This window comes from Choloepus didactylus, chromosome 5 (genome assembly GCF_015220235.1).
Source record: "Choloepus didactylus isolate mChoDid1 chromosome 5, mChoDid1.pri, whole genome shotgun sequence".
NCBI lineage: Eukaryota > Metazoa > Chordata > Mammalia > Pilosa > Megalonychidae > Choloepus > Choloepus didactylus.
The window spans coordinates 32,956,108-32,982,968 of NC_051311.1; the positions used below are offsets into that span (position 1 = coordinate 32,956,108).

The 26,861-nt window shown below is 43.3% G+C and overlaps 1 pseudogene; it reads right to left on the minus strand.

Moving 5' to 3' along the window:
* Nucleotides 1-26,861, minus strand: part of LOC119535229 — a 61,952-nt pseudogene that overhangs the window by 30,138 nt on the left and 4,953 nt on the right.

Sequence of the window (26,861 nt, forward strand, 5' to 3'; positions counted from 1 at the left end):
CCAACTTTTTATGCACATTGTAGTTTTTATATTCATTTCCGTTATTAGATTCTGAAAAAAACCTGTGACCCTCCCCACATTTTAAGAGCCCTTCATTTAGGTGCTGTCTTTTAGGATGGGGGTGTCTGCAGAGAATTGCAGTTGGGTCATTGGGAAGGTCTGGCATATGTAAATCATCCAGGATCTGCAGGGGTGGGATGAGGGTGGGAGTAGGGCAACGGGGAGGATAGGCTCTGTGTGTGTGTGTGTGTGTGTGTGTGTGTGTGTGTCAGTGAGCTGTTCCTGAAGAGGGGCAGGAGAAGGGAGAGCAGCCAAAGGATGAGGTCTGAGAAATGAAACGAGAAGCTTTGTGGGGGGGGAGTTGTGAGCCTGAGCGCGTGCTTATCACCAGAATGGCTGGTCAGTGATTTCCAGTGGGCGAGGCCCAGAGGACTCCAGCTGCTCTGAGGATAGCAGTTTTAGACACAGTAAGTGCACTTGGGCTCCTTGTAGAATATGGAGTCTGAAAGGGGGCATGTGTTGGTTTCCTGTGGCTGTGCAACAAGTTACCACAAAGTGGCTTAAAGCAACAGAAATGTGTGTGCTCACCATTCGGAAGGCTACAAGTCCGACATGAAGGCACTGACAGGGTCACACGCTCTCTGAAGTCCCTAGGGAAGGAATCTTCTTTGCCTCTTCCAGGTTCTGGTAGGGCTTGGCAATCCTTGGCATTCCTTGGCTTGTGGCTGCCTCGGTCTCCAGTCTCTGCCTCAGTCTTCATGTGGCATTCTCCCGTGTCCCTGTGTCTCTTTGCCTCTTCTTAGAAGGACATCAGTCCTACCGTGTCAGGGCCCACCTTAATTAGGTATGACCTCATCTTAATTCGATTACAACTGTGCCAACCCTATTTCTAAATTCGGTCACATCCCCAGGCGGTGGGGGTTAGAATCTGACCGCATCTTTTAGGGGATACAATTCAACCCACAGCAGGACACTTGACCAAGTTTTTCCATGCCTTTGTGCTTTTGCATCTGAAACGCCCTTCCTGCCCCTTCACCAGGTGTGCCAGACGCGGTGATGCACCGCCAGGCCCCCTTTCAGGAAGGAAGGCTGATCCCTCTGCCGAGCAGACTGCTGCTCAGAGGCGCCCTCAGGTGTCAGCCCCTCTAGGGACTGCCTGCATTGAATAGAGCTGTTTTGCCCAGGTTCACCCATCCAATAGCTGAGAGACACAGGGGTGTATAAAAGTGTACCCTTCTCTTTATCCTCAACCGGGGAAAACACTGAAGGGCCATTTCAGCTTCAGAGCTCCTTATGGGCTTGGCTGAAGCCTTTTCTGGGTCAGGATTGCAGCTTAACTTCTCCTGCCCAAACCAGCTTCCTTAACCTCCCTTTCATTGGTGCTCAGCCAAATGGCACTCCTTAATCAACATCCTACACGCTAATCTCCATATAAGCACCTGCTTCAGAGAACACAACCTGCATTGCCAGCCAGTGCACATGCCCCTTTGAAGACTCAGCTCAGGTGGCACACCACTGGAGATACCCCTTCTCACCCCTGGGCTCAGATATGTAGCATGGCTGATGTGTCCAGCTCCCCTGCCACATTATACAGTTCTTGAGGTCAGGTACATTGACTTGATCCCCAGTGTGTCCCTGGCACTGAGCAATCTGCCTGACATTCCCAGCACATACTTTGCCCTCAATAAATGAATGTAGGTTGGGAGGACCAACAGGAAAGAGGTGACTCAGGTGTGGTCAGGATTCAGAAGCCAGAGGGAAGGATTAGAAAGCGTATTAGCCAGGGCACATGCTCAGACACTTAATGCTTTAGACATAATCTAGGCCCCAGAGCAACAGGGTCTCACACCCCTTGAAATATCTCTGTTTGCTAATGAGGACTCTGTTCCTAGAAGCTTCAGAGGTGGAAGTTAGGGTAGAGATCCAGTGGAAAAGAAATCAGGGAAATGCTTTGAGCTGCGAGTATGGAGCAGAGCTCCCCATTTGACTTTCTGGGTGGAGGGCACAAGCCTGGGGGAGCAGCTAGTCTGCAAGCCACCACTGACCTCACAGAAGGCATAGAGGGAGTCTAGACTCGGCTCTGCCACTGGTTGCCTGTGTAGACTATGGACCAGGCACCGAAACTTTGCTGACTGAGGTTCCTCATTTGTTAAAAGGGGTGACCTTAGAAGAACCAAGGAGATAATGACTAAGAAGTGGTTTGCAAAAGCAGATAAAAAGTCTTATGACTCTTACCGTATCTTCCAGGATTAAGACTTCATACCTGAGACAATAGCCCTGGGTCAAAAAGCTAGATTTAATTCACCCCCAGCCATGAAGATATTTCTCCTCATCCTATGCCCTAACAATTCTGGAAAAATGGTCCCTTGGTTCCAAGGTGTTTCCTAGTCTCTGCCTTCTCCAAGTGCAGGTGGCTCCTGGGAATCATGGTGATCCCAATGGACAAGTGGCAGATGGCAGGGTTTTATCTCTGAGGAGCACAACAGAACAGGCAGGACAGTGTATGTCTGCTAAGGCCCATCAGACATCTTTGCCCCCAGAACCAAGGGCTCCAAGAGTTTTCAACTAAACAGGTAGAGCTGCACTCTTGCCATAAGAGAGACGAGAATGTCTATTTGGCATTAGAAAAAAAGCTATTTATGGATTACTGAGGTTGCCAATCATACAATTATGACTTGATTTTATAGGAGTTGCTGGGTCCCCTGAGTTTGAGTCCTCCTAAAATTAATTATACCAAACAAAGGAATGCCTTGTTCTGACGAATCTAAGCTTCTGATCTCCTAAAGTCCAATCTGAAATATTTTGTGGCTCTACTTCCTGAGAATCTTTGCAAAACTGGATTCTACCCACCTGGTATCCCACCAGAGAGTCCAAGGAGTGTTTTCAGTGTTGAGATGGAATATTTTTTTTTTTGGTAATTGAGAATACTACTATATTACTTTACTAGGACTGCTGTAACAAATTACCACAAACTTGGTATCTTAAAACAAAAGAAATTTGTTCTCTGCTTCATTTATCCCTGAGCCTAAATGTCATGGTTAGAAGGATGTACATTATATGCTGGTGGACACAGAGAAGAAGGAGTGCTTACTGCTGCCTGAATTTGTGCTGATTCCTAAAAACTAAAAAAAAAGAAAAAAGGATTTGAGTTCAGGTTGACTAACATTTATTAAGGATCAACTATGTACATTGAGTTAAGTGATTCTGTTACTTTAAGGGATGCAGTCTAATGGGGCAATAGGCATTCAAAGAAGATTAAAATGTGCTATGATAAGTTACAAGGTACTATAAAGTTTTGTTTAATGGAACCCTACTCTTTTATAATATTTTAAACATTGGACAGATAAACTAAGGAGATCCCCTGAATGTAAAAGTTTGACTCATTTGTGCCTAGAAAAAATTAGAATAGATCAACATTTTGAAAATCAAAGCTCATTTTAATATTTCAACTACAATAGAAAACTTCTTCATTGATGATTGGTTAATTGAAAAAGTTGTGAAAGCTAGATATGATTAAAAGATATGTAAATACTTTGCTCAAATTTCAAATGTAAAAATGTACATTTTCACTTTTTTTTTTTTTTTAATGCAGAATGACACATAAATGTTCTTTGGAGTGTGGCTTCACTGATGGGAATTCTCTGCCCTTTCCTGAATAAATCGCACCCATGATTATGGTCTAGAATTTTCAGTTTGGCTCTCTCCAAGGTGGAGTGACAATCTTGATGGGAATTGGAATGGTCATTAAAGACTAAAGAGGATGAGAGGTGTGAACTGGTGTGGGGCACGAGGGAGCCTCCTGGGGTGCTGGAAGTGTACTGTCCCTTGATGTATGTGGAGGTTACTGGGAGGGGAAGTCATCACGCTGTACAATTAAGATTAGCTTTATGCATGTTTTTCCTCAATAAGAAATTTTAATCAAGTAAAGCAGATTGAGAAGACAAGGCACAAAATAACCTGATGGTGGAATCCTTCTGGATTTTTTTGCTGTTTTTTCCCCATTGTTTTATCGTTGTCTTGCCCACACCTAACACAATAGCATTTTTCTTAGCCACTCTTTGTTGAATCCTTCCAAAGTAGTTTAACTTAGTTTTCATAGAAATAATAACTTCCTTTTTGCATTCTTATTTCATCAGTTGCTGTATTATTCAATGAAGCTGCTAATTACAATAAATTTTCAGGACAAACATGACTAATTCAAGGGAAGCATACAACTGACTCTGTGGGAGCAGAGCACAGGGACGTGCCAGCCCTGCACCCTGGCTTTCCGTATCCAACGGGCACCAATCAGCAAGGCTCTCGGCAGAACAGAGGGAGTTGGACATCCCACTGTTTGGACCAGTGGGGTCAGTTAGGAGAACGTCGGCTCTAAAAGAAATAACATTTGGGGAAATCTTTTGAGTAGCAAATAATCAACCCCAATTTCTCATTTTTGTAAATCTGGATCTTTATTTGATTTTTTTTTTAATTTGATGAAACAGCTTTTGTGCAAAGGTAAAAGTGTGTCAAAGCTTCACCATTTATGATGTTCCTCCTCATGAACCCTTATCATCTGTGTGTAGATCGAGAAATGGAAGCTATCAGATTAATCTTTTAATTTAATGGCTTGTCCATTAAATCAAGATATGGCCGCTGCTGAGTCACTTCTTTTAGCCTCTGTTTATTCACCTGTAAAATGGGTATATGAGCATTGCCCTACCACAAAGAGCTATGATGAGTATTTGGTAATAAACCTAACCTCACCCAGGCAGGCCTAGGCCCAAAGGGGTTGGCCTGGAGAACTCTCATCATCCTTTTAGGCTCATCAGCAAAAGAGAGGTCACTGACACCTTCATCTAACCAGGTGGAAGGATGAGGCTGTCGATGCAGAAAAGGATGTTTCATGCCATTTCATGGCTTCCTCTTGTATCCTTGGTGCCTTGGCCTTTTCTAGGAACTGAATTTTAAGGTCAACTCTGTTGGTAAATAAAGGATGAGAAAGATAAGAAAGAATAAAGAAGACTGCAAAACAAACCAAAGTACTAATTAATACTAATTAGGCACTAAGTGTGCCCCTTGGAACCTTAGGTGTGATTGTTCACTTTCCAAAGGATTCTCCACAAAGCCTGGCCCCAAAGAGTTTTTATAACATATTCAATGATGCTTTGACTAAAACAAAACAAAACAAAAAACAAAATGCAAACACTATCCATAGAAACACAGTTCTTGTCTAAGGTATGGGCCACCTTTAAAAAAAGAGGCTGTCAAAATACCGCATATGTGAACAGATAGAGAAGACTTGGAGAAATAAAAATGTCTAGGAGGTAGTTTGGTTTAGAGTTTTGGGGTTTTTGGACTACTGTATATCAAGATTAGAATTCTCCTCCACCAAGTTGTGAGAACTTGATCTACCCCTTATCCCAATTTTATAATTAAAGATGCCTGACCCTTCAAGGCTAATTACAGAACCTGGAAGGATTGCCATGAAGATAAAATGAGATAATGATAGTAAAAGGGTGGGCTCAGAGACTGCCCAGTACATGTTAGCCTTCCTTCCCTTTCCTGCCTGGCTTTCTCCCCTCCAGTAAATCAGAGTGATAGGAGTGACATGGGAGCTGGGATTAGACATTTGCATAAATCAAAATCATCAAGGAGCCCTTGTGGAAAGCAAAGATTGCTGGCCCTACTGCAAGAGAGTCTGATTCAGCAGGTCTGGGGTGAGGCCTGGGAACCTGCAGCTTTTGCAAGCTCCCTCGGTGATTCTGATGCAGGCAGCACTTCAAGAAATGTTGCAGGGCCACTGAGAATGGTCACTGGATAGTTATGATGCAGGAACCTGGGGGTGTCACTTATTTTGACCCTGCCACTCATTGGTAACACGATGCACTTAAGCTCTGTGCCTCAGTTTTCTCACTGGGTCAAATGAGGTGTGTTTGTAGTTACAAAATTATACAACCTTAGAAAAGGCACAGGATTGGTAGGACGGCTCTGTCCTTAGCCAGGTCGTGAATTTTCTCTCCTTAGAGCCTACTCTATGTTTCTGATCTGAACAGTTCCGTTTCATCCAAGACCCCTAGATGGTGGGCCTGCTTTGGCATGAAAAAGTGTCCAGTCACCCAAGCCCCAGGGAAGATGGTTGTCCCCTACTTCATTGTACTTGTAAAGTAGGAACTGTTACTGGAGTTATCAGTGTAAGGCTGGAACTGTGGGCCAGAAACAACTCCCAAAATAGAGACAATGGAGGGTTGGAAACCACAGAAAGAGCAAGGAATGAATAGGCCTGGTTGTCATCCCTGACTTGGAGAGAACATCAAGCTTCTGAGGTGAACCTGTCACCAGAAAGCTAATTAGCCTGAAACACAGGGTACCAATTCACATTTCTATACCAGTCCTTGTGGGCACATACTATTGTTTGTCTTCAATGAGTTGACTTCAGGGCTTTTTTGGTATAATTGCTCATTAAAGTGCTCTTTGAATAAGCCAATGTTTTTCAAAACAGGGTTTTCTAATTTGGGTCTGCAGTTTCCAGAGGAAGGAAAACAATCCTGGGTTAGTCACAGTTGAGGAGAGAAGGAGGGGACATAGACCCAAACTATAGCGGTAACCTCAGAGGTTTGTATTACGTGGTCCTCTCCTGCCAGCTGCAGGTGGCAGATAAAGCTGAGGGCTGGGTTGCTATCTGACAGAAAATTCAGATGCGGGAAGAATTCGATCACTGTCCACGTCTTCTCCAATTCAGTCCTAATCAGTCATTGGTTCATAGGCAGACACGTGTGGATAGCCCTCAGCCAAGGAGGGGAGAAGGGACATCTCTTGTTGGCTCTTTTTTTTAAAAAAACAAACAAACAAACAAAAACCTCCTCCTTTAACTTTATTCCTTACTATTAGTAGCTATTAGGTTTCATTTCTCCCTCTTTTCACCACACCTCTACACACACACGTGCACACACACCCATACATGTTTTCCTTATTTCTTTTCTTAGTTTGGGTTGCTTATAATTTCATCAATTCATATAGGGATGAAAAACAGAGATTCTTCTCTCAAGGAGGGATAGGGACTGAGCCCTAGGTAGCCCCAGGCTGAGGGCTTCAGCAGGAGCTGAGCTTCTGCCCAGAGGTGGCTCAGCCAGGCAGAGGGCAGTGGGTGGGACCTCCACCCCCCAGAGGGAGGGCAGGTGTGTGTCCCCAGGTGAGAGCCAAGGACCTACAATACTTCACTGTGGCTGCCTCCTGAACTTAAGATGGAAGTGATGAAAGGTAACGCTGCACACATGGCACATGGGTTTGGAATTTATCCTGCGGGTGTTAAACTGCTGTGGAAGGGTTTTAAGCTGGGGATCACATCAGGATGTTCCCAGCACTTTCAAGCTGCCTTGGCTCTAGGCCTTTGAACTTAACCTTCCCTCTGCCAGGGCACCTTACCCTGGGTCCCAGATTCCTGAAACTGCCTCTGCTCCACCCCAATCATTCATAATCCAGCCTACACCCCCATCGATATCACTTTCATTCTAAACCCTGCCTGCTCCCAAAGCCCGGTCCCTGCCCCTCCCTTCATCTTCCTGGCTTGCCTCACCCTTCGATGTTGGCTTTTCCCAGTAAACCCGGCAAGCTCCTTGAGCTCCTGCGTATACCTCTGAACCCCCGTGACTCTCGTGTAGGAGGGACTCAAGAAACGATGGAGGAGTGGTCTGTTTTAGGAAGGTTGTTCTGGGCATGGGAGGGAGGTGACACGGGTCCTTAGCGAGGGACCAGTGCAGGAGCCAGGAGGCTGGGCCAGTCACCCAGGCTCATGCAAGAACCGGGATCAGAGACCTCTGGCTTCACCTTGAAGGTGTGTCTTGGGCAGCACAGTTCTGCCGCTTGGTGTAATAGCCCAAGTGAAAACCCTTCCTCAACTGTTGAGGCCAAGGGGAAAAAACAAATGAAAAAGGCAGGTTGTTTAAGAGAACACTTACACTAAAGCGCTAAGTGGAGTTGGTGAGATGTAAACATCAGCTAAGAAGAGTGATGATTTGGGGGGCCTATTTAATTAGATTTTGATTATAGATGTCATATGATTGTCTCTATAAAATGATCTTTTCTAAGAGTTATTTTTGCCTGATATCTTCCTTCTCACCTCTCTCAGATGCATGGAGACGAAACAAAAGACAAAAATACACGATTTTCAATGACTATTGCTGTTTTTGTTTTCCTCTTTTGAAACAGCAGCAGCAGCTGCCAGCAGAATTTTCTCCAAGCGGTATTTAATTTGTCGTTAGCAAGGCAGATAACTGGAGGGAATCACCAGGCAGTGATTCCCTGTGGGTGTGGGGAGAGAAGTTCCTATTTCTTTCCCCCAAACTTTCCTTGTTTTCTCGGTTTGGTCTCCTTTGCCTGGGGAAACAGGACAGTGACCCCTCAGTTACTAGAACAGAGCAAACCTGTCCCCAGCTTCCTGGTCCACTTTTCCTTGGAACCAAAGGTGCTTAAAGCCCATACTTGACTATGTCAGTCTCATGCTTGCAAAGCCATTGTATTAATTTACAATGCGGAATGCAACAAATGTTCTAGACACTCTGACCAGACGATTATTTTCTCTGTAGTTAGGCTCATAGGAAGCCAAATGAACAGAGTCCTTAGTTTTGGTTTTCATCAGAAAGGAATTGTCTAAAATAGTTTGAGGTGTCAGTGTCACCCAGGCTAGGCCCATTTCATCCTCAGGGTTGAACTCAGCGGTGACCTCAGGAAGCTGTCCTGATTCATCCCTGCTGGGCCAAGCAGCTCTCTCCTACAGCTTGCTGCTCTCTCTCCCCTTTCTTGCCCGCTGCCTCCTTCTAGCCTGTACCTTCCCAGAGTAGTGACTTTGTCTTATTTTTCTTTATGTTCTCTGCACCTAAAATAATGTCAACACTGGAGCTGGGCAGCAAATGAATAAATGAATGCTTGCTGAGGGTGAGGACCCTGTAGTCTTCATTCCATCCCATGATGAAGTGTTGTCACATGATGGGATCCTATAAACTAGCTCAAAGATTGTAACATGACCCTCGGAGCAGTGATAAGAGCCAGGCAAGAAGCTGGGTGAGTGTGTCACCCAGACTGTTCCAAAAAAAATATGGAAGAGTAGCCAGGGAAAAATGAAGATTGATGGGCCTTGAATTTTCTCTTTCTTCTCTTTTTCTTTCTAACTTTCAATGTTGCCATTCTTTTCCTGGCCTGAGGACTGAGACCTCAATGTCATCTTTGGCTATTTAGAGAAACCAAAGGGAGGAGTCATTTCCAAATTCTGTCTTTTCTGCTGTCTATTCCCTTCTCTCTATATCACTAATATACCACCTTAGTTCATCTCTGGCCTGGATTCTTGTATCTTCCTAACTTGTGTACCTAGTTTTAGTCTTGACCCCTTCAGATGTTTTCTCTATTGCTTCCAGAATTATCTTTTTAAATCAGATATTTGATCATGTCATGTAGCTGTTTAAATGTCTTAAAATCAAAAAGGAGGAAGGATTTCAGACTGATTATCTATTTCTCATGTCTTTTTTAGCAGACCTGGCTACCTTCTTATTTCCAGCTGCCTGCCTGAGAATATTTACTTCAAATCTTAAGCAGTACCTAACTCAGAGTTAGAGTTCTGCCGCTCTGAAAGTCAGCATTACTCCATACATCAACTTTTAAGCTGAAAAAGAGATCAGACTACAATTAGAGATATGAATGAAATGGACTTGGTTAGGACCAAAGTAAATTAGAATACATGGTAAAGGATGATATTGATGGTGTTTTAAAACTTCAACTTCTGTGTGAGACCAAAGGAAGAGAAGCTTATTTACTACAAGATTTATATTTTCTGTAGCACACTAGCCAATTTAACCTGTATGGTCAGTTTATTTAACCAATGTAATTACATGGAACCTAGACTAAAGAATAAGATCTTGTTATTCTGTAGAGGCTAATGTAATGCCCCAATACATCCCAGAATATTTTGGGCAGAAACTTAAAAAGTAATTGCAAAGTCCCCTTGAGAGACTTGGGGAAAATGGGGAACTATTAAATTTCCCCATCTGGGGAATTCCTGCTATTCTCTTAAGCAATGGGGTCTCCCAATTTAAAAAGCCAAGCCCTTGATCTAGAGGCTTGCCCTTATGAAATTAATTTCTCCAGTGGTGAAGTTGAGCCTACTTATAACTATGCCTAAGAGTCACCCCCAGAGAGCCTCTTTTGCTGCTCTGAGATGGCCTATATCTCTAAGCCAACTCTGCAAATTAACTCACTACCCACTCCCCCTATGTGGGACATTACTCCCAGGTATACCTTTCCCTGGCAACGTGCGACATGACTCTCAGGGATAAGCTTGGCTCTGGCATTGTGGGATTGAGAAAGCCTTCTTGACTAAAAGGGGGAAAAGAAATAAGACAAAATAAAGTTTCAGTGGCTAAGAGAGTTCAGATAGAGTCAAGAGGTCATTCTGGAGGTTATTCTTATGCATTATATAGATATTCCTTTAACTTTCTAGAATAGCTAGAAGGAGATACCTGAAACTGTTGAACTGTAATCCAGTGGCCTTGATTCTTTTTTTTTTTTTTCATTTTTTTTAATTAAATTCAGTTTTATTGAAATACATTCACACACCATACAATCATCCATGATATACAATCCACTGTCCACAGTATGATAACATAGTTATGCGTTCATCACCACAATCTATCTCTGAACATTTTCCTTACATCAGAAAGAACCAGAACAAGAATAAAAAATAAAAGTGAAAAAAGAACACCCAAATCATCCCCCCATCCCACCCCATTTGTCCTTTAGTTTTTATCCCCATTCCTCCACTCATCCATACACTAGATAAAGGGGGTGTGATCCACAAGGTCTTCACAATCACACTGTCACCCCTTGTAATCTACATTGTTATATAATTGTCTTCAGGAGTCCAGACTGCTGGGTTGGAGTTTGGTAGTTTCAGATATTTACTTCTAGCTATTCCAATACATTAAAACCTAAGAGGTGTTATCTATATAGTGCATAAGAATGTCCACCAGAGTGACCTCTCGACTCCATTTGGAATCTCTCAGCCACTGAAACTATTTCGTCTCATCTTGCATCCCCCTTTTGGTCAAGAAGATACTCTCAGTCCCACGATGCCGGGTCCACATTCATCCCCGGGAGTCATACTCTGCCCTGCCAGGGAGATTTACACCCCTGGGAGTCGGGTCCCACGTAGGGGGGAGGGCAGCGAGTTCACCTGTCGAGATGGCTCAGTTAGAGAGAGAGAGGGCCACATCTGAGCAACAAAGAGGTACTCAGGGGGAGACTCTAAGGCACCATTACGTACAAGCTTAGACTCTCCTTTGTGGTAATGAGCTTCATAAGGGCAAGTCCCATGCTCGAGGGCTCAGCACATCAAACCACCAGTCCCAATGTTTGTGACAACATCAACACCAGTCCAGGTGAGGATGTCCAAGACATCCGCACCTTCCCCCAGATCCTCGGGGCTGGGGAGGGGGAGGCTGTAAATATATTTTTTATTATCTGCCCAAATTACTCTAGGATGTGTCACTATTTCACTCCAGCCTATACTAACCTACTGTATCTCACTTCCTATTCAAAGTTCCACGCAATTGTGGTGTTTGAAGAAATTGACTGTAGAGTTGTGCCGTTTAGAAAATTTAGATCCTGTACCAAATAGATATCTATTCCCTTGGTCTCATATGAAAGTTGAAGTTTTAAAACACAATCAGTTTCAACCTTTATCCTTTGGCCTGGCTTGCCCTGGTCTTAACCAGACCTGCTTCATTCATATCACTAATTGAAGTCTGGGCTCTTTTTCAGCTTTTTTTTTTTTTTGACAGTGGCTGTATGCACTAATACTGACATTCATATCTGCCGAGCTCTGGCTCTGAGTTTCAGGTGTCTCAGAGATATGCATTGTTCCAGAGACCAATCAGGTTATATGCTAGGGGATCAGCATCTCAAAGTTTAGAGATAGACCTTACAATTCAGGGATAGAGTTAACTGCTGTAAGAGTTTACAATCTAGGGACTATTACAATTATTGTGTCCACGTTAGGCTATGTTCTAAGATTCAATTCTGAGTTTACACATTGTAGTTAGTCCATATTGGTGAGGCATCATCCCTCTCACCATGTTTTCTCCAACACTTTTACTCCTATATATATATTTTCCTACAATTTTATAGAGTTATATTCACATACCATACATTTATCCACAGTGTACAATCAGTTGTTCATGGTATCATCATAAAGTTGTACACTTATCACCACAATCAGCACTTGAACATACTGATTACTACAAGAAAAATTGTTTTTTTTTTTTTTAGCAATAAGAAAAAATGATAAAAAGAAAAATAACATGTCATACAATACAATATACTACTAAGGACAGCAAATAACACCACTACCAAGAATCCCATATTACTCCCCTATATCCCCCTCTCATATACATTTAGCATTGGCATATTGCCTTTGTTACATTTAATGGAGGTATATTACAATGTTACTGTTGACCATAGACTCCAGTTTGCTTTGATTATGTTTTTTCCTGAATACCATCCGTTTTTCAAATTTCTACATGGTTGACATTCATTTGCTTTCCCACATGCAAAAACATTTTTATATTTGTATATTTAGTAATAGCCATTGGCAGTGGCCTTGATTCTTAATGATGATTGTATAACTATGTATCTTTTATTGTGTGACTGTGTGATTGTGAAAACCTTGTGACTGACACTCCATTTACCCAGTGTATGGGCAGATGAGTAACAAAATAAAGAAAAAAAAATATATATATATAAATAATTGGGGGGGGGCAGGTAAGGGGTATGGGATGTTTTGGGTGTTCTTTTTTATTTTTATTTTTATGTTTTTCTTTATTTTGGAGTGAAAATGTTCTAAAATTGATTGTGGGGATGAATGCACAACTATATGATGATGCTATGAGCTACTGATTGTATACTTTGGATGGATTATATGGTATGTGAATATATCTCAATAAAATTGTATTTTAAAAATACACAAAATATTCGTAAAAATATACAGGGTTCCTATTTGGAATGATGGAAATGTTTTGGTAATAGATGGTGGTGATGGTAGCACAAAACTGTGAATGCAATTAACAGCACTGAAATATATATTTGAACATGATTAAAGAGGAAATGTTAGAGTGTATATATGGTAACAGAATAAAAAAATAAAAAACCATGGAACTACACTATACAACCCTAAGTTAAACCATGGACTTCAGTTAATGGTACAATTGTAAAAATGTGCTATCAGCAATTGTAACAAATGTTTCACAGCAATGCAAGGTTTTCGTGGTGGGATGGTGTATGGTAGAGCTACAACTTTTCTAAAACAAAATAAACTCTTAAACAGTTATCCTGTACTCCCAAGTACCCTAAAGACTTTATCTGGAGCAGAACCCCAACATTCTCAGAATCTTTCTTAATATGGTGCTGGGAGAAGCCACTCCCAACCATTAGGTTCAGACACACGAGAGGGTTGCATCTCCTATCACTGAGCCCACTTTTCACTCATGCTGGCCCTGATCCTCGGCGAACACATGGCCTCTTCTCTTACCAGCTGAGATTTGCATAGGTTACGGACAGCCGATCTAGGTTGAGAGAGTGAGGTCAACAGTAACTGCAGCTTCAATGGCCCTACTTCTTAGGAGAAACTTTCAAGGTAGCGTTTGTTAATCACCAAACAGAGCAGAGCCGATGGCAATACTCTGCATTCAGTACTAAGGAATAAGATGCATTCAGAAAATGGAGAAATTATCTGTTTCAGTTCTTAGATTGTAGGGGGTGCTGTTGGTGCTTCACCAGATACCTGACACTAAGCCAGCAGTCCATCTCCTGGTTGCTGTGAGGGCAAAGGGCGGGCAGCCAGGAGCTGCCTCCTCCTTCAGAGAATTTCTGAAAGTCACCTCAACTGGGTGGGGGGTGGTTACCTACCACCCATCCCCATCACTCAGAACCAAAGACTGACTAACAAGGTGTACAAACGCTGGCCTCTGTCTCCAGATCAGGCTGAAGCAGCCTCAGTGGAGAGTGTAGGGTTGCTTGGATTTCCTTCTCCCCAACCCCCTTCCCTTACTCCCTTTCTCTTGAGAACAAACCCTGAATAAATGCCCACCTCAGGTTCTGCTTCTTGGGAACCCTGTCTAAGACACGGCCCCGTCAATTACCCTATTTATGTGCATGTCTTAAAATGCCAGAGAATTAGTTCATGTTTATTTCTTCAACATCAGAGCTCAGACAACTGGGGACAAACACTTGTGCAGAACTTCAGTTAACTGGAATTCATTAAACTGCATTCTGCCTGAGCTGACCTTCTCCTTTCCTGGCTCATCTGGCTTTCTCTGGATCTTCCTCCTTGTTCGTTGGGGATATGGTTGATGGCCAGAGCTTGGGAGGCATTAGAATTGGAGGCAGCTGGTGGGGATCCTTGCTGAGTGATTGGTATCAAGGTTGGGTTCCAGGGGCTTAGCTTGATGGGGTAAAGGCCCTGCTGGGAGCTGGAGAGTCAGCCCAAACAGGGGCTACTAGAGAATACTAATCTGTACATTTCAAGAGAACAAACTTGAAAAATAAATTTAGTAGGCCCAATGAGGAGGAACCCTGCTAAGACCCATGTCAGCAAAACCAAAAACCTAAGCTAGTTTCTATTTCCTGTAAATGCCTGGCTTGTCCAGAAAACCAAATTTAAATGTAGCCATTCAGTTATGGCCAGCTATCTTCCTCATTCCAATGCCAGCTAACGTCCTCATTCCTAAGCTCCCCACTTCTAAGACCTTCCCTTCCAAGTAAAATGAAAACAATGTCAGCTAATCAGAACATTTCCTCACTTGCTTCCACATTTGCCCTATATAAGCTTCTGCTCTCCACCCCGTCGGTGGAGCTCCCTTCTACTTTCTGAATGTGATGCTACCTGATTCATGAATCACTCAATAAAGCTGTGAGAGCCTTAATTGCATAAAAAGTTTTTCTTTCCTCAAACCCAAAGCTACTATGCCCAGTGATCAAAGGTTGGAACAAAGGAAGGGACGACAGATCTGGAACAGCAGAACCCTGTGAAGAATGAGTCCAGACGCGAGGGAAGGCTTTGCCTGTGAAGTGGCGGTGCCCTTGCCGTGAGCCTGGTGGGCATTTACTGATGGTGCACCTGGGCCCAGGGCACCTCGCTGTAGGGATGAGGTGAGCTGGCCTACAGGCCAAGCCCAACACTCTGGACTTGCCTCCACCTCAGTCACATTCCCTTGGCTTCACTTCCATGTTTTGGCTGCTCTGCTGTTCTGGTTTTTCTTTGTTGTTTGATGAATGAGTACTGGTCTCCTTGAATGTCCTATGGCTTCCTAAAGCCATGGTGTGAAAACGATAGTTTCCATCTGTCCATGACAAAAATTTCACTGGTGTTTGTCAAAATGGGAAAAAAACAGACTATAATGATTTTAAAAATACACTTTATATTGTAAAAAAAAAAAAATTACAGAAAAGTGCCTATACTATAAATATACAGTTAATGAGTAATTTTAAAGGGAACACCCAGGTAATTACCAGCAGATGAAGAAATAAATAGAACACTGACATACTCCAGAAGCCCACACCGGCCCATCCCAAACACAGCAACAGGCTCCCCGCAAGAGATATCTACCATTTGGACTTCTGTGATAAACATAATACTTTGCTTTTCATAATAGTTTTCCTACTATGTATGCATTCCCAAATGATATAGTTTTCGTTTGAACTTCATGTTGATGAATTCCCACTCCATGTGCTCTTTTGCATCTTGTTTCTTTTGCTCAAAATTATGATAGTTAGATTTATCAACGTTGTTTTCATAGCTAAGATCTGTTCATTGTCTTGCTATGGAGTGTTTCATTTGAATCAACTACAGTTCATGTATCCAGTTTACTCTTGATTGACATTGGGTTGATGCCAGTTTTGCTATTATTGACAATGCTGATAATGAACATTTTTATAGCTGTGTCTCCATTTGGCATATATGAGAGATTTTCTAGGGCAGGGATTCTCAGTAGCTGCCCTTTTGACATTTTGTGTGGAGAGCTGTGCTGCGCATTATAGGATGCCTAGCAGCATCCTGCCTATCCCTACTAGATGCCAGTAGCACTTCCAAGTTGTGGCAATCAAACACATCTCCAGACATTGATAAATGTCCCCTGGGGGGCAAAAAATCCCCCCAGTTGAGAATCACTGCTCTAGGGCATATACCTAGGAATAAGATTGCTGGATCATAGATGTGTATTGTTAGATTTCCTAGGAAATGTGAAACTGATTGCATACTTCATTAAAGTTTATTTTTTTTCTTTTTTGAAAACTTTATTTTGTAAACATTAAATATGTACAGGAGTAGACAAAGGAGTATAAGAAACCCTTATGATCCTTCACCTTCATCACCCAGCTTAAATAACAACCAGAATTCTGTCCATGCTATATAATTGATATTCTCACATTATTCTTTTGGCAAGTATCTGTAGGTATATATTTTTTTCTTGTGTGTGTTTTTTTAAATTAAATTCAGCTTTATTTCGATACATTCACATACCATATGTGATGGTTATGTTCATATGTCAACTTGGCCAGGTGATGATGCCCAGGTGTCTGGTCAAGCAAGCACTGGCCTAACCGTTACTGCAAGGACATTTGTGGCTGGTTTATTAAATCATCAGTCAATTGGCTGCAGCTGTGACTGATTACATCAAGGAAGGGCATGTCTTCCACAATGAGAGAATTCAATCAGCTGGATTTAATCCAGTCAGTTGAAGACTTTTAAGTGAGACAGAGAGAGAACCTTCACTTCTTCTTCAGCTGACCAGCGAAGCATTTCCTGAGGAGTTCATCGGAGTTGCCAGTTTGTTCCTGAGGAGTTCATGGAACACGTTCATTGAAGTTGACAGTTCACTGCCTGAGGAGTTCATCGAACATCTTCATTGGAGTTGTCAGTTTGCTGCCTGCCCTACGGAATTTGGACTTGTGCATACTCACAGTTGCATGAGACACTTTTACAAAATCTTACATTTATAGATATTTCTTGTTGATTGTTTCCCTAGAGAACCCTAACTAATATACTATACAATCATCCATGGTGTACAATCAAATGTTCATAGTTCCATCATATAGTTGTGCATTCATCACCCCAATGTATTTTTGAACATTTTCCTTACACTGGAAAGAATAAGAATAAGAGCAAAAAAATAATAAAAAAGAACACCCATATCATCCCCCCATCCCACCCTATTTTTCATTTAGTTTTTGTCCCCATTTTTCTACTCATCCATCCATACACTGGATAATGGGAGTGCAATCCACAAGGTTTTCTTTATAAAGTTTTAAAGGTTTAAACGTTTAATTCTGAGATTATCCTTCTAATTTTGGGGGTTAAAATGTTCTTTATTTAATCTAGTAGTGGTGACAGGCAATAGTGGTTGTTTTTTTTTATTGAGATTGTTCACAAATCACACAATTATCCAAAGATCCAAAGTGTACAATCAATTGCCCACAGTACCATCATACAGCTGGGCATCCATCACCACAATTAACTATTTTTTTTCAATTTTTAGAACATTTTTATTGCTCCAGAAAAGAAAGAAAGGCAAACGAAGGAAACTCAAATCCTCCCATACCCCTAACCACCCCCCCCCATTATTGATTCATGGTATTGGTATAGTACATTTGTTAATGTTGATGAAAGAATGTTAAAATACTACTAACTGTAGTATATAGTTTGCAATAGGCATATATTTTTTCCTATATGCCCCTCTCTTATTAACTTCTAGTTATAGTGTCATACATTTGCTCTAGTTCATGAGAGAGATTTCTAATATTTGTACAGTTAATCATGGACATTGTCCACAATAAGATTCACTGTTTTATACATTCCCATCTTTTAACCTCCAACTTTCCTTCTGGTGACGTACGTGGCTCTGAGCTTACCCTTTCCACCATGTTCACAGAACATTCAGCACTGTTAGTTATTCTCACAATGTGCTACCATCACCTCTGTCCACTTCCAAACGTTTAAGTTCACCCTAGTTAAATATTCTGCTCATAATAAGCAACTGCTCCCCATTCTTTAGCCCTGTTCTATATCCTGGTAACTTATATTTCATGTCTATGAGTTTACATTTTATGACTAGTTCATATCGGTGAGAACCTGCAATATTTGTCCTTATGTGTCTGTCTTATTTCACTCAATATAATGCCCTCAAGGTTTCTTCATCAATCCATTTTTTTTAAGATGGTTTTGTTCATACACCATACATTCCGTCCTAAGTAAACAATCGGTGGTTCTCCGTGTAGTCACCTATTTATGTATTCACCACCATCACCACTATATAAGGATATCTCCATTTCTTCCACAAAGAAGGAGGAAGAGTCAAAGAAGGTAGAGAGACAAAAGGAAAAAAAAAAAAAAGAAAGAGAAAAAATGACAGCCAGGAAGCAATAAAAGGCAAGACAGCATTAAACCGAAGTAGTATAAAGAGTCAGACAACATCCCCATGCCAAGAGTCCCATACCCCTCCCTTATGTCTCCCCCCCGCCATGTGCATTTAGCTTTGTTGTATTGCCTTTGTTACATTAAAGGAAGCATAATACAATGTTTCTGTTAATTATAGTCTCTAGTTTGCACTGATTGTATTTTTCCCCCAGTCCCACCCTATTTTTAACACCTTGCAATGTTGACATTCATTTATTCTCCCTCATGTAAAAACATATTTGTACCTTTTATCAAAATTGTTGAGCACTGTAGGTTTCGCTGAGTTCTACAGTCCCAATCTTTATCTTTCCTCTTTCCTTCTGGTGTCACACATGCTCCTAACCTTCCTTTTTCAACCATACTCACAGCCATCTTTGTTCAGTGTACTTACATTGCTGTGCTACTATCTCCCAAAATTGTGTTCCAAACCTCTCACTGCTGTCTTTTCCTTTCTGTCTGTAGTGCTCCCTTTAGTGTTTCCTGTAGAGCAGGTATCTAGTTCACAAACTATGTCTGTTTGTCAGAGAATATTTTAAGCTCTCCCTGATATTTGAAGGATAGTTTTGCCAGATATAGGATTCTTGGTTGGTGGTTTTTCTCCTTCAGTATCTTAAATATATCACACCACTTCTTCTTGCCTCCATGGTTACTACTGAGAAATCCGCACATAGTCTTATCAAGCTTCCTTTGTACGTGATGGATTGCTTTTCTCTTGCTGCTTTCAGGATTCTCTCTTTATCTTTGACATTTGATAATCCGATTATTAAGTATTTTGGCATAGGCCTATTCACATCTATTCTGTTTGGGGTACACTGTGCTTCCTGGATCTGTAATTTTATATCTTTCATAAGAGATGGGAAATTTTCCTTGAATATTTCCTCTATTATTGCTTCTGCCCCTTTTCCCTTCTCTTCTCCTTCTGGGACACCCATGACATGAACATTTCTGCGTTTTGTGTCATCATTCAAATCCTGGAGACATTGCTCATATTTTTCCATTCTTTTCTCTATCTGTTCTTTTGTGTGTAGGCTTTCAGGTGTCTTGCTCTTCAGTTCCTGAGTGTTTTCTTCTGCCTCTTGAGATCTGCTGTTGTATGTTTCCATTGTGTCTTTCATCTCTTGTGTTGCGCCTTTCATTTCCATAGATTCTGCCGGTTGTTTCTTTGAACTTTCAATTTCTACCTTATGTACGCCCAGTGTTTTCATTATACGCTTCATCTCTCTTGCCATATCTTCCCTAAGCTTTTTGAATTGATTTAGCATTAGTTGTTTCAATTCCTGTATCTCAGTTGAAGTGTAAGTTTGTTCCTTTCACTGGGCCATAACTTTGTTTTTCTTAGTGTAGGTTGTAGTTTTCTGTTGTCTAGGCATCTGGTTTCCTTGGTTATCCCAATCAGGTTCTCCCAGACCAGAATGCACTCAGGCCTCAGAAGGAGGCAATAGCATAATGTCCCCCTGAGGGTGTGTCTTAGAAGATTGATACAACCTTTGAGGCCTCAAGCCACTGTACTTTTCTGCCCAGCAGGTGGTGCTTGTCAGCCTGTCACTCCAGACTGGTGCAAGGAGGTGTGGCCTGTGGCTGTTTTCCCCCAGGCTCTGGGGTCTGTTTCTGAATGGAGGGCAGGTAGTAGAGCTTGGCACCACCTCTTTCCTCTTAGGGAAAATACACCCCCTGGGGAGATGTGATTTGCATTCGGATAGTCTCTCTACCTCTGCTGTCTCCACCCTTGCCTGAGTCAGAGTGCTGGGAACTGAAAATGGCTGAGGCTTTCTCCACTGAGCCAAAAAAGGGACAGAAATCCCCCTTCAGAGCCAATCCACAGCCACCCTCAGTTTCACCTGTCAGCCAGAGACAGCACCCGGTCTTCTGGGCTCCTCCTTCCTCCCAGATAGGTCCTCAGGGTCTCCAAGGTCAGTTGTCACCAAAAACCTCTGTCTGCTTGTTGGGGATTCGTAGTTTGTATTGAGCAGTCAACATTTATTAATTAAAACCCCAGTTGGAGCTGGGCTGAGGTATATTCCCTTGTTCAGAGAGTGCTGCTCTCTAACACAGTGAGGCTTTGCAGTTTGGGCTGCCATGGGGGAGGGGCTCTCAGCTCAGGTCTGCAGTTTTTACTTACAAATTTTATGCTGCGATCTTGGGCATTCCTCCCAATCCAGGCTGGTGTATGATGTATGGACTGTCACGTTGTCTCCCAGCAGTTATTCCAGATCATTTACTAGTTGTTCCTTGTTGTTTATTAGTTGTTCCAGGGGTACTAACTAGCTTCCACTCCTCTCTATGCCACCATCTTCACTCCCTTTCCCCAGTTGCTTTTTAAAAGACATTACTTGTTAAAAGAAAAAGTTGGCTAGAAACAATGGTCCACTAATGTGTTCTGGAATATTCCTGGTCTACACATTCCCAGGGCTGTGAACCTCAGGTCTGAAGGCGTCTGGCCCAGAATCCCCTCTCTGGTTCCTTTGGCTCTTCTTTACACTGCTCCTCCTGGCCTGTTTTTGAGACATGGCTACTATTCCTGCAAACCTGGCCATGCCCTCAGGGACCCTCATCGTCACAGAGATCTACCATGGAAGTAAGCTTGCCCTCCAAACTTTATGGGGAATCCATCCTGGAAGTTTTGTAGCTTTGAGGAAATCCTGGGCTCACTTTGTTTTGTCTCTCTTCCTTAGTTCATCACTGGAGACCATCTGGGATGCTCATCATTGTATTCGCCTGTTGTGGTTTCTCTTCACCAGTTTTTAGTGGTGGAAATGTCATGGGCTCTTGGCCTGTCCTCAAAGAAGCCAGCTGAACTTTACATTCAGCCTCTGTAACTAAGCCCCCTCCCCTCCCCTCCTTGTCTGATAGGACGTGCTACTCTAGTTCTCACCCCTCAGAATCCAAATATGGTCCAGCAGTCCTCCCAGCCTCCCTGGAAGGGGTGGAGAGCAAGGCTCAAATGGGACTTGAGCCTCCAGGTTAATCCACGAGGGTCATTAGCCTCTGTATGTCTCAGCTGGCTCCTCGGATGGAAGAGATGGACAGAGGTGAGTAGTGACAATTGTGGGAAGGAACGTTTATTTCCTTGCTCTTCTGCTTGCCCCTGGTTACCTGGAATCAAAACCTGTGGAGAACCTCTAAAGAGCTGTGTATTTGCATTAGAGAGCAGAGAGAAGGAGAAGAGCCATGCTGGTACGTTTTGTTCCACAGCTGGCTAGAGAGCCAGAGAGACAAACAGAAGTCTAGCTCTGGGTTGATGGGGAAAAGAATAAAGGAATTGACCCAGAATTTGGAATGAGACATGTCCTGGGCAATTACATTGCTGCCAGCAAAATCTTTCTGAATGCAAATCTGATTTTGTCACTTTCCTACTTTTAAAATCCTGGTCTCCAGAGGCAGTCCTCCCTCCTGCAACCTCCTAAAGCTTTTAACACTAAGGACAAGCTAGTCTAGGACCCACCCCTCGGAACACAAATATGGCGCCTGCCAGTCTTCCCAGTCTCCACCGTCTCCCCTCCAGCTGTCTCCTCTTCTCAATCCACTCCCCATCTCCAGCTCCTCTGGCAGCTCCATCCCACGAATCTCCCTCAGGCCATGCGACCCTTGCCAGTGGCTTTGACTTGGTGAGTGGACGTCATCTGTAGCAGCCGGTGGTGCCTGGTGTCTGAGTCAAACATCTGACACAGAAGGGGCCACCCAGGCGGGATAGCCAGTGCAGTGCTAAGACATATGTGTTCTGTTCTGGCACCCTGTGTGAAATAGGCATTGGTGGACTCTGTACCTACCGTGTTGTTCCTATGGTGAAATGTGCTTGATTTACAAATGAACATTAGGAATGCAACTTGATAAATTGGGGCCTTCCAATATAGCAAAACAGTAATGGAAGCACAGGTTCTCCAGGAAGAGCATAATTATAACAATAACAAACAACAGTTTACACAGTGATAATAATAGCTAACTTTTATCTAGGTGCTAGATATCTGGATTTAATCCTCACGATAATCCATTGAAGCAGGTACTATTGCTATCTCCAGTGTACCAATGAGGCTCATCTTTAGTCCAAATTCACACTAGTATACAGTGAAGGTGGGATTGGAAACCAGGCTCATTTGATCAGCAATAATCATCACTGGTCTGGCAAGGCAGGGAAATGCTGGTTAGCAGAGAGTTTGGTTACTGAGCCAACTGGGTAACAGAGCATTAAGCTTTGTCCCTTCTCACCTCCCCTGGGCCACTGACCAGAGGAAATGGTCTCCAAAATGAGTGTCCTTATCTTCTTCCTACCTGAGATATCCTTATTCGTATTTATGGCCCCTACCTTATACCCCTCACCTGTTCCCTTGAACAGGTTTGATAAGTTTAAGGACACCATTCTTTAAATGTTTAAGTGTGTATGTGGTTTCTATGTTAAGTTTGATATACTGTCTATGTCTCACTAGACACTCTTGAGATCACTGTAGACTCCAATTAAATCTGTGTTGGAGAGGGGATGTGATACAAGGAGCTAGTAACAAAGTTGATGCAGGAGGTGAAAAGTCAAAAGGAGATATTAAATCATCTCCAGAGATCAGCGACAGCAGGAAGCTCCTACCACTTCTGAGGTTGAAGTGGCATTACAAGAACCCAGAAGTCAAGTCAATTGATGGGAGCTGGAACCAGGGCAGGGACCACCCAAGGGAGCCTGTACCATAAAGAAGGAAGAAGAGAGAAATGTTACAGGTGATCTATGTGCTCCCAAGACAGAGAGGCCAAAGGTTGGACTTTTTTCTAACATGGTGTTCTTTTAGAAAAAAAAGTAATTAATGCAAAAAAAAAAAAAAAAAATGACTCAACTTATCTTAAGACTCATTTTTTGAAACAAGGATCTCCACACATGATTAGCATAGCTCTCCAGGCGCTCAAATGTGAAGGCCTTTTGCTTTGGGGTAGTGAGGTCCACCACGACCCTCGAGGCCGAGGAGACTGGGAATGTTTCCCACTTCCTAACCAGACTTGGGCCTCGCCCACAGCAGCCTTTCCTGAAAACGCTGTCTCAAGAAGAAAACCCTGGTTTGGGTCCTCAAGCCCGGAGAAGCTGGGAGTCTGAATGCCTTTGTCCCACAGTTAGCTGCAGCCCTAGGGGCTGGAATTTTGGCTTCTTTTGGTGCAGTGATTGTCCCTTTCCTTAGATGAACAGACCCAAAATGGGAAAACTAGTTTTTAGCTGTCAGCTGCCAGAAATTTCGGAATTACTAAATGAAGTTTACTCATTTCCAAGAAGCAAAGTAACAAAGACTACTTGACGTTCCTGAAAGATGCGGATCCATTGGCTAATGTTTCGTTACTGGTCATTTATGACAAAGGTCATGTAGCCCAAACTAAACAAAGAGGACTGGACTTTTGGGAACTGTCTCCTGAGTGTTTTCTTAGACAGAGACTTTAGATGTTTTAAGGGAACAGGGGTTTGGGTGAAGAAAGTTGTAATTTCATTTCCACTAAAATATGTTATTTCCTCATCTGAGTTCCCAACTGAGACTCAGAGAATGACTTTCTGGGACCACCTTATGACAACAGCTTACATGAGGGGAGGGGACACAGCACCGGCCCTGGGACCCTCCATCTTCAGAGTCAGGGAAAACAAGGCGAGCCTTGGGACAGCTTGTGGAGGGGTAAAGAATTTCCCAAACACTAACCCTGGCTGGGACTGTGCCTTAAGATCTGTGACATATCCCTGTTTTAAAGAGTCAATTATCTAAGCTAAAATGTAGAAACTGATTTTCGGCATGTTTATCTTTCTTGTCACTAGACTTCTCAAAACTGGGAAACTCAGTGTAATCTAGAGAGACTAACATTTACTTTTCAAGAAGAAAACTAGCAAAGGCCTCCCTGTGTTGGCCTAACTTCTAGGCTAGTGTGCGTCTTCCGCCAGGTTTAGGACAGGGAGCTGCCAGGCAGGCCCTGCTCTCCATGGCTCCAAGCACACAGCTAGCTAGAGCTCTGCAAGGCCTGGCTTCACCTCAGTGGACTCCAGGCCCCTGCCTGCCGGCTCTCCCTGACCAGAGCCATTAGGAGCTGCCCTCTGCCCCTTTTGGAGGGTTTGGCTTCCTCTCTGCACCCTGGCTTATTTCTGCTCTCCTGATGCTGACCTCAGCCAGTCTTACTTGCTGGGCTTGAAGGCTTGTGTTTCCTCCCAGGCTTTCTGACTTTCTTGGCCTCTCGCAGGTCAGCTCTGCCAGACTGATGCTGTCTACAGGGTCCTCCCACCTGAGTTTCCAGGGCCCCGCCTCTCCTGGGCCACCCCACCCAGGAGCCTCCCATCACCTGGCTCCATGGCTGATGGTGACTTCACAGTCCCATCTACAACTGGTTAGTAATGGCTGCCTCTGCTTTTATGCTGGTTCCCCAAACTGCTCTGTATCGTAAAAGGCAAAACCTGTATTAAAAATCCCTACTCTCACTGTATCTTAAGGACGTAACCGAAACTTTTTTCTTTTTTTTTAAATTTAATTCCGCTGAATGCAGCCTGGCCAAGTTGGAGTTCTCTAACCAGGCAAATGAAGGCTTCATCCCAACCACTTAAAGCTGTGTAGCTGCTACCCGACTATTTGGTTAATCAATTAATTCAGAAAGTAAGCTGGTAATTTGCACAAAGAAAATGAGAGAAGGAAAAGATGCTGGATAAAGAAATTGATTCTTCTATTAGTGAATCCTCACCTTTGAATATTTTCCTAGCAAGATGAAGATTGAAAGTACTTAGCCTACATAGACAAGTCATCTGGTTAAACCAGGGTTTTAAATAAAGTGAGAATTTCACAGTATTTCTCTTACCAAGTGCCTTTAAAATAGCTTCTGACACCATTTCTGAGAGGTTCTGAGTAGCAACAAAGTGAACCCAGCCCCTTGGGGGCCCCCAGTGCTCCCTCCGGCTTACGCAGGGTAAATAAAGTGAGCCTCAGGGACAGCTTGTAGAGGGGTAAAGAATTCCCCAAACAGTAACCCCGACTTAAGTAATCCTGACTCCTTTATCAAACAGTAACCCTGACTTAACTTGTGCCTTAAGATCTGTGACAGATTCCTGTTTTTAAAGTGTGGAGTCTAGAAGGGGAAGGAGATGTAATCAGAACACCCAGATGGGGAAAGGGAGTGCAGAGGGAAAGGACCCCCAGCTGCAGGCTTTTGCTGTTTCCCCTGCAGGCTCAGAGAGAGGGGTGTCTGTTCACACAGACTCAGACTCCCAGGGAAACAGACCATAGTGTCAGAGTCAGAGGGGAATGGACGGTGGAGAGACCAGAGGCCAGAGTAACTGGGCAAGTTCTACCACCCAACTGGGGTGCAGGAAGGGGTGACCCTGGGAGGAGCAGACATTAACCCTTTCTCCTCCATCGTGCTGATGAAGGTAACAAAGTTAAGATAAATTCCAAGTGTATCTCTGGTGGTGAACAGAAAGCATAAAGAGACACCTGACAGCTTGAGGGGGTCTGTAGCCCACTGTGGGCACATGGTCCTCAGGGCTGGGCCAGCACCCACCTCCTTTCACTCTGGTTGTCTCCCAGCCACTGCCCGGTCTTCTCAGCAGATGCCCAGGGCCAGGGACTCCACTGCTGGGAGGTGGGGGTGGGGGGAAAGGCAGGTGATGGTGGGGGCGAGGGAGAGCCAGAGCAGGAGGTGGATTCTGTGAGGCTCCTCCTCTGGCTTCTCGAAAGTCCCAGAAGGAAATTGGTTTGCAACCTGGAGAGATGACTTGGATGTGTTGTTCAGTGATTAAGCAAGCTGCTGAGCAAACATAACAACTCCACCTCCCTATACATGCTGTGTGTGACTGCAGAAGGATATAGAAGGATACCCAGCAGGCTGCGGGCCTGGGTCAGGGAGCAGGGAGGGGTGGGGAGAGAGAAGCTATAACAAGAAATGGAAAAACTGGCAAAATGGAGATATACACTTGGTATGATATTAGGTGAAGAGTGTAAAATTCTCTATCTTATTACTGTAAATATGTAAAAATGAAGTTGCTCATAGACAGGAACCAGGAGACAACATGGACACATGAAAACACTGATTTGATTGGTTGACAAAATTGAGGGAAATGCTTGTCATAGATTTCTGGTGTTTTTCAATATATTTTTTTTTGAAACAACAACTAAAAAGAAAGAAGTCAGCTCACAGAAGCGTGGAAAGAATACCGAGAAAGTGGGGCACATGAGAATCCTGTGCTGATGCCCTTCCACGGATGGACGGGGCAGGAGGGTGCCTTTTTCTGGGGTCAGGGATCCTGGTCCTAGATCTTTAGAGAAACCCCCAAGCCCCTGGCACACTGTATAAAATCACCCATCGCTGTCAGCCTGTACCTGAGGTCAAGAAGTAGGTCCCTCCGATTCCTTCTCAGGGCCCCTCACCCCCAGGTGGGCAAAAACAAGGTCAGTTGTGGTTAGGC